Below are 12,278 nucleotides of genomic sequence, written 5' to 3' on the forward strand. Positions count from 1 at the left end.
CTAGATGTTCATCATAACTCCACTTTGGTAATTATATTTCCTCCTTGAGAGAGGCAATTAAGGAGAAAGCAGAGTGCTTGAGTCCCAAGCTAAGTACAATATTTATGGGATGATTGGGTGTATAAAACTACTTTCTGTGTGGCAGGTGCTGCTCAATTATATTTGAGCACTTCCCTGGGGGACAAAAGTCAATTATCAACACAGTCGTGTGGGAGAGAAATAGGTCAGCTGCAAACATTCTCTGCTAATTTCAGAAAGCTTGAGGGGTGATTTTGTTTGAGGAATTTTTTTTTTTATTCTTTTGGTCTTGCTGTTGTACAGAGACCTTCTGGTAGGGGAGGCTCAGTTTTTCATTTGGTTGTCTTCTTCAGTTACTTTACTATGAATATTCCTTTTGGTAAAATGAAAATTAAACCAAATGTTATCTGTTAAGAATGATGTCAAATCGACATTGTAAGAGTTATGTCTACCATAGTTTTATTATTATTACTCTTACTATTTCTGCTATATTAGTAGATAATCAGGGTTCAGATTCACCTGGTAAAATGCAAATTTCATATTTCCAGGTATTTTGTTGAACTAATATTTCTATACAGGAAGAGTAAAAAGTGTCAGGTGCACAAAAAAAAAAGGGCATTGATGCTTTTTTTTAAAAAAGTGTTTATTTTTTATTGTGTAAAAATGTACATAACATAAATTTTGCTGTTTTTAACCATTTAAAATGCATAATTCAGCCACCCTAAGTGCATTCACTGGTGTCAGTTTTAAAATGATTGTGGCAGGTTATTTAAAAAATGCAGACCAAGCAAAACTTAAATATATCTTACTTCAAAATACACTAAAAATGTCCACCATTGTCCAGGCCTCCAAACACAAAGGTGGCCTTGTTAAAAGCAACAACAACAGGAAACAGGCCCTGGACTGTGTCACCTCGCCGAGAGGCCTGAAGTTGAGCAGAATAAGAAGGCCGTGGACATCCAGCTGACCCCCAGGCTGGGTGTGTGGAGTTGGGGTGGGAATAGGTTGGGGCCCCGCCTCAGGACACCTGTTTTCTTCTTCCCCGGTCGGAGACGTGAACAGTTTCTAGATGATTTGGGTTAACGAGCAGCCTATTTTTAGGTCTGAACATTCCCAGGAGTCTTAAGGGGCCTTAGTCCTTCATCTGCCTGCAGATAAGCTCATTTCACCCTGGTACCCAGGCCCAGCTCAACACAGCGACATGATCCCAAGGAAGACCCCAGATTCCCTGGGTGTGTTTGTCCTTCACACCCGTGTCCTCCCCTTTCTCCTGACACACCCACCCCTGTTATGGCACAGGCACCCAGACCAGGACTCCATCCCAGCTTTCTTCCCCCGCCCCTCAGTCAGGCCATTCCTCCTCTTTGAGGAAGGTCTCAGTGTTTTCACTTGATGACCTTTCCATCTGTCAAGCCGCTTGGAACCTTCTCCTTCATGGAGCTCTGAGAAACAGCTCCAGGTCTCCTTCTCTGGCACTCCCTGACAGTCTGTATTGACTGTTCCTTGTTAAATCCTCCTTTGTGTAACCTGGAGGTCCCCGCGCCCCATCAGCCTGTGGATCCATGTGGACCTTGTCACTGATGTTATCATGTGGGACCAGAAGGAGGAGCAGTTTGGAGAGGAAGTTGTAATGTAGAGACATTAACCATTTCCATTTTGCCTGTTCACCTTTCCTACCTGCAGACATTGGACTACAACAGCTTGCCTCCTAATAGCCTGCCCATTATTTCTGAGTCCAGCAGGAGCCCACAACTCTGTCACTTGTTGCCCTCTGCTGCCACAAGCCTTTGAATGAGATTCCTCCTGGTACACTTGCCCTGCTTTGTCTGTGAGGATACAGCTTCCTTCTAAGATGCTGCTTCTCAGGCCACATCTCGAAGATGACAAACAACAGGACATATACTTCTGCCTCTCTGGACAAGCTGTGTTCAGACTTCCTCCAGTATGGGTCACATTCTGACCCCTGGTCCCTCCACGGGCACTTCCTGTGCCTGCATCTCACACGTTCTCTTGTAAAGCCACGTTCTGTGCTTTCAGCTGCATCATTCTCTGTAGGGTTAACTGGGAAACAGATGACATCATTGTGCCTTTGCCCTGCCCCACGACTGTACACAAACACTTTTTTTTTTTTTTGCTTTTTGCAGCATATGAAAGTTCCCAGGCTAGGGGTCAAATCGGAGCTGTAACTGCTAGCCTACACCCCAGCCATAACAATGCCAGATCTGAGCTGCATCTGCAACCTACCCCAAAGCTCACAGCAGTGATGGATCCCTGGATCTCTGACCCACTGAGCGAGACCAGGTATTGAACCTGAATCCTCATGGATACCAGTCAGATTCGCTTCTGCTGAGGCACAACGGGAATTCCCACAAATACTTGCTCTAAGGGGGACTCTGCCACCCATGCATACGTGTTGACCTGAACACATTGATGTACACAGAGACAAACTTTGAGTCATCTGTTAATCTCATCTCTAGTATACTCATAATAATTTACGTATTTTTTCTTCGTCTTCATTTTATGAATTTGAATGGGGACATGGAAGAGAATAAAGAAGAGGAAAGAGGAAGGGAGTGCTGGGGGCTGAAGCGCCTTGGGCGTCAGTGCAGGCCTGGGTAGGGTATCAGAATGGGGACTTTGGGACAGAAGGAGGGCACTAGGTGCCTGAAGAGAAAAGCATTAGCTGATGCAAGATGGTTTTGGAAAGAGAGGTGATGGAGGATCACTCCTGGTCTATTTCAAACTCTTTTTCTGGAGCTGTATCTGTTGGGAATCTTCTAGTTGCAAACGAACAGAAACAACAGAATTAGCTAAGGCAAAATATGGAATTATTGACTTAGGCCAGTGAAACATTCAAGGGTGTGTCTGGCTAGTTTCAAGTATGGCTCGTTCCAGAATTTATGACTTTATCATGGCTTCTGTTCCCTTTCTCTGCAGTTCTTTGAATACTACATGTTCTTTTGTGCTCAGTTCTGTGTGCTGGCTCAGGCTTGGGTTTGGCATCTCACAGGGGCAGCAATGGGCATAGTGGCTCAGGGACCCTCATTCTTACCATAGTCTTTTATGGTAGTTCCAGCAGAAAGGAAAAGGAGGTTTTGTTTGTTTGTTTTCAGAAGGACTATCCTCCCTCTGAAACACAGCACACATGCACTTCTTGAATCTTACTCTCCTGAAATGGCTTGTGAACCAGCCCCGTGGCTGAGGGACAGCCTAAAGCCAGTGGTTGGCTGCTCCTGGAGATGAGATTGGGGTCAGCCCCACTAAGGCTGAAAAAGGGGAAAACCAGTGCCCTAAGGGAATTTGGGAGCAAGTGGAGGGCAAGATGGATGTCACAGAAGCAGTGAGACATCTACTCAAGGAAGGACTCCAAGGTGGACCCAGGCAAGAGGGTGGAGAGTTCTTCCTTCTTTTTTCTTCTGCCACATGTTTCATCCACTCTATGAGTTAAATAGGAGTTTTTTAAAATTTTGCGTGTTTTTAAAAATGCATATAAAATGGACCATCACAACTGTTTGTCAGTGTACAGTTCAGTGATGTACATTCACATTGTTGTGTTACCATGACCACCCTCCATCCTAACTATAATTTTTTTTTTTAGGGCCGCACCTACAGCATGTGGAGGATCCTGGGCTGGGGGTAGTATCTGAGCTATAGCTGCTGGCCTACGCCACAGCCACAGCAATGCAGGATCTGAGCTGCACCTGCAACCTACACCCCAGCTCACAGCAACGCTGGATCCTAACCCACTGAGTGAGGCCAGGGAATGAACCCGCAACCTCATGGTTCCTAGTCAGATTCATTTCTGCTGTGCCACAACAGGAATTCCTAACTATAATTTTGTAGGGAGTCTACAAAATTGTACCATTGTTTCTTAATGAGAAAATACATATCAAATTTTGAATTACTGACTAAACAGTGAATTTATGGGACATCAGCCAACAGGAGTGACTTCCTGAATTAATATTTCTCAGGGCCTTTGTTTTCCTGTCTGCAGAGTGGGTGTTTGAGTGCAGTGGACTAGGTGACCTATGAGAGTTCCTTCAAGCTCTAGTATTATAGAGCTTCATGGCTATGTCTACAGATGTGTGTGGTCAATTCATACATCTTGGTAGAAAACATTATATTCTGTGAATTTTGCAGAAAACCTGTGACACTTAGCTGCTTAGATGAACTCAAAAACTGTAGTTCCTGCTGTGGTGCAGTGGAAATGAATCCAACTAGGAACCATGAGGTGTGGGTTTGATCCCTGGCCTCACTCAGTAGGTTAAGGATCTGGCGTTGCTGTGAGCTGTGGTGTAGGTCACAGACACCGCTGGGATCCTGTGTTGCTGTGACTGGCGTAGGCCGGCAGCTGCAGCCCAATTCAATCTCTAGCCTGGGAATCTCCATATGCTGCAAGTGAGGCCCTTAAAAAAAAAAAAAAAAAGAAAAAGCCAAAAATAAAAAACACATAGGGTCATTCAATAGCAACTATTATTGAGAGTATTAGATGAAGACATTCTTTTTAGAATGTTGCAAAGAGAGGATATGGAAAGGTTTACAAGAAGAAAGAATTTTGGAGAGAGCTGGAATTTATAACTCTTCCAGGCATAGGCATATAGCCTGAAAGGATATGCAACTAACAGAGTGGGTTGTCAAGAATGAAATATTTGTGAAATGTGGTGAGATGGTTCTCAGATGTGCCTTCTGGAAGCTATTAAGAGGAAGTCAGCTAGGGAGTAGTGTAGCTCCTGCTATGCAGATTACAGCCCCCAGGAAGAGCAAGTAGCTAATGGGGCTTTAAATCTATAATAAAGAATAACAAAAGTTGCCATATGGAGACTTTACTGACAGTGAATGGAACCACGAGATTGATTCTTATCATTTGAAAACTGCATTAGGAGCTTTCAATACTGAATTTCCTGCTTATCTTGGTTTCATAGGGGCATGATATTTACCTTTTGTAGTTCAGCATCGCTCCCCATATGCCGATAAGTGAGGCAGAAATTTCTGTTTTTAAATGACATTAACTACTTAATAAGTAGACCCTGGTGGATATTTTTTATGGAACTTTATGTGTTCAGGTTGCCTGGGTAAGGGGTACCCTGGTTATTTTCCTTCTCATCTCTCTTCCAGTCAGTGGCACATGCTCCTTATTTATTGTTTAAAAATATGTTTGTATTCTGTCTCGTTCTGGCATCGACTTAAGTTAGCTTGCATGATATCACAATTGAAGAAGATGAACTAAGGAGAAAATAAGACTGGGACAGCCTGCCAATGACATCTGAGTCGCTTGCTAGTTGGGGGCCTCTAGTTTGACTCTGAACTTTTAAGGACCTACCCTAAAGGAAAGCAAGGTCATTTATAGGTTTTACAATGTCCAAGGGTAAAATTAAACTGGTTTAGGAAGAGCACAAATACTTCCCACTCTGAGACCCGAGGAGTTTATTCCCTGTTCTTACAGAGTTTAGACTGTGTAAGATAGTAAATTAAACCCTGATGTGACACCTTAGCATGATTCTGGAGGTTTTTTTTTTTTAATAATAATAATACTCTTCACTGTATAGATAATGTCCCTCATCGTGTTGTAATAAAGTTCAAGAAAAGTAATTATATGGGAGCCATTGCTGTATTATCTACAGATGTGATTCTCAACCTCGGCTGTGTATTAGAATCATCAGGGAAGTATCTAAAAATCCCCATGACAGGCCATACTCCGACCTTATTAAATCAGGATTTCTGGGGCTAGGATCCAGGCATCAGTATTTTTCAAATCTCCTCAGCTGGTGGATGTAGCTCTCTGGTCTCATGCAATCCAGGTAAGGTTTTAGAGCAGCTGGTTTCAACCAGGAAGTATTAGTCAGGATAGGTTAGGTAATGCTGCAGTAATAAAACTTCCCACAAACAACAACAGCTCCAACAACAAAGGCTGATTTTGCACTGACACTGGCTATCTCCTGGGTCAGCCAAGGGCTTGCTTGTCCTTGCTCTGGCTCCAGCAGAGCAGCCACTATCTGAAGCATTTCTGTTTGCCACATAAGAGGAAATGAGACACATGGTGGATCGTGCATTGATTGCTAAAGTTCTGCTTTAATGCTAAGCTGCTTTGGGTAACACTGAAGCCAAAATGTATTGTGTATATGTCTTTGTCACTTAAGAATCCAGATGTAGGTGGGCAGTTAGAGTGGGTAGATGGCTCTATTCTAAGAGGTCAGTGGTCCAAGGACCCAAGCTGGTGGGTAGCCTCTGCCATTCTCTGTATGGAGTTTCTATCTTGGAGTCCATTGTGGCTGCTACAGTTGTCATAATTTGCTAGGGAGCTCAAACAGGAAAGAAGAGAATAAGTAGCTTCACTTTTAAGGGAATGACCTAGAAGTTAGACATATTTCTTCTGCTTGCAACCCATTGGCCTGAACTTTGTCATGAGGCCACATCCAGCTTCAAAGGAGGCTGAGAAATGTGATCTCTAGCTGAATAGCCATATGAAGGCTAAAAATGGCAACAGCTCTATTTCTGGAAGGATAGAGAAAAAGGATATTGAGGCCAGTTAGGCAGACTGCCTTATGACAGTAGTGTGGTTTTCCAAGTTTGGATTTACCGTAAGAACCCTTTTTTCAAAGGACATGGTGGATGTCATTCTTTGCAATCAACATATTTGGAGATGCTTTGATTGATGGGGAGCCTATATCTGGACCACTCTCCCATTATGTTTCTCTTGCTCATTGTAGCAGTTCTAGAGGCATCTCAGAGGATCCATAAAAATCACTGATGTAGACAAAATGATGTTTTCCATCTGCTGTAGACCATCCTCCCAAAATATTCCTCAAAGAATAATTTTGGAATGATATGGAGATGACAGATCTGAATAGTTCTTCCAGTCGCTTCTATCTTAAAAGGCCTCTCAAATCTACCCACTTCTGTGCACCTCTCCTGCCACCATCCTGTTCCTAGTTGGAGGCAGCATCATTTCTCTCTGGCCTACTCAAAGAGCCCCCCACTTCCATTTGCCACCAGATCCATTCTCCCCACAGCTTCTAGAGTTATCTTTTTAAGAAGGAAATCAGATCATGTCAGTTCCCTGTTTTAAACCCTCCAGTGAATTTCAATGGTGTTAAAATATAATCTGAATTCCTTATTGTTATCGGCAAGTCTCTGTAATGCTCTGACTCCTGACAAACTCATTTCATCTTCAGCTCTCCTGTTGCTCTTCTGCCCCTCCCATCCCTTCCCTCACCCCTTCCCCCATCCCACTTTATGTACTTTGAATAAACCAGGATTAATCCTATCTCTGGGACTTTGCACTTCTGCTCTCTCTCTTTTTTTCCTTTTTTGGCCATGTTTGCAGCATATGGAATTTCCTGGGCCAGAAATCAATCCCGTGCCACAGCAGTGACCTGAGCCGCTGCAGTGACAACTCCAGATCCTTAACCTCCTGTGCCACCAGGGAACTCCTGCTCTATTGTGCTCAGGTGCTCTTTCCCCAGCTCTTGGCTTCCTCCTCATTTCATCTCAGCCCAGATAGCGCCTTCTTAGGAGAGACCTCCTCTGGACGCTCATTTGAGGCAGCCCCCCTCACCCCCCTCTGCATGCTTACTTGCTGTCTCATTGCTTTACTCTCAGAAATCACTTTCCTCATGTTGTTTTCTTCTTCCTTATTTGTTCCTGTCAATCCTCACTGGAATATAAGCTTAAAAAAGGCAGGGAACTGGCATAATCCTTGTCATTGCATATTCCTGTGAACAGAAGAGGCATCTGGCACATAGTAAGTGTTTAATAAATATTGATCTGTAAGTGAATAGAATGACAGTGATTTTGAGCTTCAGTAGCTGGGTAAGAATGTGGTAGGATCAAGTCTTTGTTGTCGGTTGAGGGAGAAAGGGTGCTAAGGATAGACTTGGTGTTTTCTTTTAAGAACTGATGTCTCTAAGGAGAACTTGGTTACAAAAAGAAGGCTTAGAGGTGGTCCACAGGCTGAGAGTATTTCAGGAAGTAGTTTGGAATTTACTCAAAAACATGTAAATGGGTGTTTGTGGACTCACAGTTCCAAGCCCAAAGACTGCAATGATTTTGGCTTGTAAAAAAAGTCAAAGCAGTTATGGTTACGTGCCACCTGGGTCCCTACCACGGCACACCTCTCTTTGAGCAATTCCCTTCCTGGTCTGCTTTCCAGAAAGACTTCATAACAAAGCGAATACCCCAAGTTCTGAATTGTGTGACTTGGTGTCTGGGACAGTCGCTGCAGTTTGGTAACAGGCACATAAGCAATTGCTTTACTGTCTTACTTGTTTTATCCTGGATTTGCCGCGGACTACATCTGCCTGAAGAGAGGGCATCTGAAGACCCCTCTTGGTCAGTGCCCATGGGCCAGCCCTGGGCTCAGCTCTTAATCTCCCTGTGGCTGATGCTTTGATCTGGCATCTGGTAATGGATGATCTTTTCGTCCCCAACTTCCTTGGAAGGCAGCAGGATGTGTTGGGCTCTGGATTTTGAGCCAGAGTTAGGAAAGGCTGAGACCCGTGTCTGTGGGTGCGGCTCTGTGGGTGTAAGGAGACAATCTGGCAGTTTGACTAGACCTGGGAACGTCGGCAGAGCCGGCGGGAGCAGGTCAGCACGGCGTGTGTCCTTCACATCTGCTAGCGCTCCCCCGGTTACACCCTCCCTCCACTGCTTTTTCTGGTGAACTCCTACTCCTTTTCTTCCCGATTGCATAAATGTCACATCCTCTGGAATGTCTTCTCCAACACCCCCGGACAGAGTTAGTTTCTTCCTCTCTTAGTACAGTTGGAGCACTTCTCACATGGCTTTGAATTGATGTTTACAGGCCTCTTCCAGTGCCAGTGAGCCCCTTGAAGGCTCAGCTGTGTCTTAATTTTTTTAGAGAGGCAACACTGCAGAGCTGCTCAAAGAATCAGCAGTGAATCCAGTGGGCTGGAGCTTGAGGCCAGCCTCCATCCTCCTTCTACCTCTGTGACCTTGGGCAAGTAATACTGTCCCTGAAGCTCATTTTCGTCACTCAGAAAGTGGGGCTGGCCATGCCTGCTTCCTAGGGTGTTGTGAGAATTTTGAGAGGTGAGCTAATATATGTATATTCTGGATGAAAATTATTTTATTTAAAACCACAACCTGCTGTAGCTGTTCAGCTTTGTAAGCTGGGCAGTGGCCATCATTTGCATCAGTGCTGCTGCCTTCCGTTTTCAGAGACTGGTGGGGAAGGCTGAAGTTTCAGCCTCTGCCAGCTCCTCTGTGCTCGTGAGGGGGACGTCCTAAAGCAGTGGTGGTCACGGGATGATGGTCTTATTGGTGAGTGATGGTGCTTGTGGTGATGATGGGAGTGGTGGTATTAGTGGGATGATGGGTCTTGGTTAAGAGCGGAGGTGAGGCTAAGGGTGGGCGTGATGGTGGGGAAGGTGGTTGGTAGTGTGATGGTGATGATGGCAGGATGGTGATGGTGCTGATGGAAGGGTTGGGTGGAGGTGATGTGATGGTGATGGTGGTGATGGCAGGATGGTGATGGTGCTGATGGAAGGGTTGGGTGGAGGTGATGTGATGGTGATGATGGCAGGATGGTGATGGTGCTGATGGAAGGGTTGGGTGGAGGTGATGTGATGGTGGTGATGAGATGCTGTGGTGATGGTGATGTTGGTAACAGCGATGGTGGTGGTGAGGATGGTGGCCGGTGATGACAGCTGTGGGGTTGACCGTGATAGTATTGGTGGCCTTGAAGGTTTGGGGACCCAGCTAGTTTCTGTCACTTACTCTGGATTCCTTACCTTGGTTGCTCAGCCAGCTAGTTGGTATCCATGGCCTCCAGCTCCTGGAGTGACAACCACACAACTTTGTTTTCTCCTGTCCTCTGCCTGCCTACCCACCTTATTCTGAACTTGGTCTCCTCCACATGGGCTTACCTGGGGCTCTTCACCTGGCTCCCATCCCTGGATTCTATTTGGACCCTACCTTTGGTGGCAGATTCCTGGGTCTTGCATAGAATCCTGTTCACTTTTCCCAGTCCTATAATTTATTCACCCTGGTCTCTTCTGGTCCTAGATCCATGCCCTTCACCTTGGACCCAGGGACACGGCCCCAGTACGCAAGTCCTTTGAGTTGCTTGTCAGTGAGAGATTTTAGTGCTAGGGGATCACATTTTTTTTTCCTTTCCCTTTTTTTTTTGGTCTTTTTAGGGCTGCACCCATGATATATGGAAGTTCCCAGGCTAGGGGTCAAATTAGAGCCATAGCCGCTGGCTTGCGCCACAGCCATGCCAGATCCAAACCGTATCTGTGACCTATACTGCGGCTCATGGCAACGGTAGTTCCTTAACCCACTGAGCGATGCCAGAGATTGAACCCGCATCCTTGTGAACATTAATCGGGTTCTTAACCTGCTGAGCTACCACGGGAGCTCCAGAGGACCACATTTCTGTTTTCCGCATTTCCCCAAGTTCTGAGAGCCCCCTCCTTTGAAGAACACATCTGGCAGTGGGGATGGACTTTCTTTGAAGCAATAATAGAAGACTGACTAATCTGCCCCAAATTTTCTTTTATCCTGTTTTCAAAAGTGTATCTTTATTTTCACAGTTTTTATTACTCTGCACTGTTCCAATTTATTTAACCTTTTTTTAAAATTTATATATTTAGCAATTCATTTGTTTATATTTCTGTCTACAGTATGTTCAAAATTCATAATAATTCCATTCTTCTGCTAACTTACGCCAGACGTGGTAATGGCACTAGTATCTGGGGGCGGTGGATAAATTCTTGTGTAAACATAGTGAAGGCATGATTGTCAGCTTACTCCACAGAGGAAACAGCTTTGAGCTAAAGTGTCTGCTTCATGGAGAAGATACTTCCAGGTATGCTGAATTTGGGGGAGGTGGGGTTGGGTGAATTTTTTGGACCTTTGATGACAAAGTAGAAGATCACTTTGTTTCTTTATTTTTTGTCTTTTTAGGGCTGTACCTACAGCATATGGAGGTTCCCAGGCTAGGGGTAGAATTGGAGCTGTAATTGCTGGCCTGTAGAGCAATGCGGGATCCAAGCTACATCTGTGACCCACGCCACAGATCACAGCAAACCCAGATCCTCAACCCACTGAGCGAGACCAGGTCCTCATGGATATTAGTTGGATTCGTTCCCACTGAGCCACACCAGGATCTCCAAGAAGGTCACTTTGTTAAGGAAATCATTATTGCTAGCGTTGTGGCATTTGCATTTGCTGATAGCTGGCGACCCTCGGTTCTCCTGGGCCTTACTCTTTCTTTGCCAAGTGTACAAAGTAGATGTTATAGATTTTTTCCAAAGAGCAGTAGCATTTGGGATATATTGCTCTGTGAGAGCACTTCCCTGTGGTTTTGTAAAAACCCTTAAATTGGCACTAAATTCTGGTCTAGTAGGAAGAAGACAATGTTTACAGCAAAAGCCAGAGTTCAAGGTCTAGCTTAGCCATTTACTTAGGCCTGGAGGACTAAGTCTCTTAACTTCCTTGAGTTTTAGTTTCCACCTCTCTAAAATGAAGATAACTGCTCTCTGCCTCATTGTAAGGTTTTTAGAACCCCTGACTGAGATAATATCTGTGAAAAAGGATTATAATGATAAAAAAATATCTATTGCTATTTTTATATTTGACTTATGATGCTTAATACTTATCTTGAGGCGCAAATGCTCTTTTTTTTAACCAATGCTCTTTAACTAGGAATCTTGCTGTTTAGGAAAACTCATACAAATATCACAGATATATGTGAAAATAATTATACTTTTAAATTACTTTGTCTGCAGAAATTTCCCTAAAATTGAAGATTCATTATGCCACTGTAGCCACATTGAATTTAGTTGTCTTGGAGCTGGGAAGTAGAAGCCAGCTCAGTGATGGACACTGATCTCTGCCTCTTACACTGGACTCTGTGGGTCTGGAATGACTGTCCCCACTCCTGCCTGCTGTGCTCCTACACATCTCTGAGGCCCCAGCTCAAGAGTCACCTCTTTTGGAACTTTTCACTAAGTCCCCCTGGAATAAGGAGTGATTTTTGTTCTTGGGCAGCTCCTTGTTATCTTGAAACCCCGCACTACCTCTCCAATTCTTATCTAATAGTAAATGACACCCAAATACAAGCTCCCGGAGGGCAGGGATTTCTGGGGCTTTTGATTACTATGCAATTCCCAGGGCCTAGCAACATGCCTGGCACTTAGTGGTGCATGAACAAATGGGCAAATGAATGAAGATAAAGTCACCTCCAATTTCTTAAGAGCGTGACCTGGTTTACATTGATGTTTCTTGTGCCTTCATCT

Source organism: Sus scrofa, chromosome 15, assembly GCF_000003025.6.
Source record: "Sus scrofa isolate TJ Tabasco breed Duroc chromosome 15, Sscrofa11.1, whole genome shotgun sequence".
In the NCBI taxonomy this organism is placed as follows: domain Eukaryota; kingdom Metazoa; phylum Chordata; class Mammalia; order Artiodactyla; family Suidae; genus Sus; species Sus scrofa.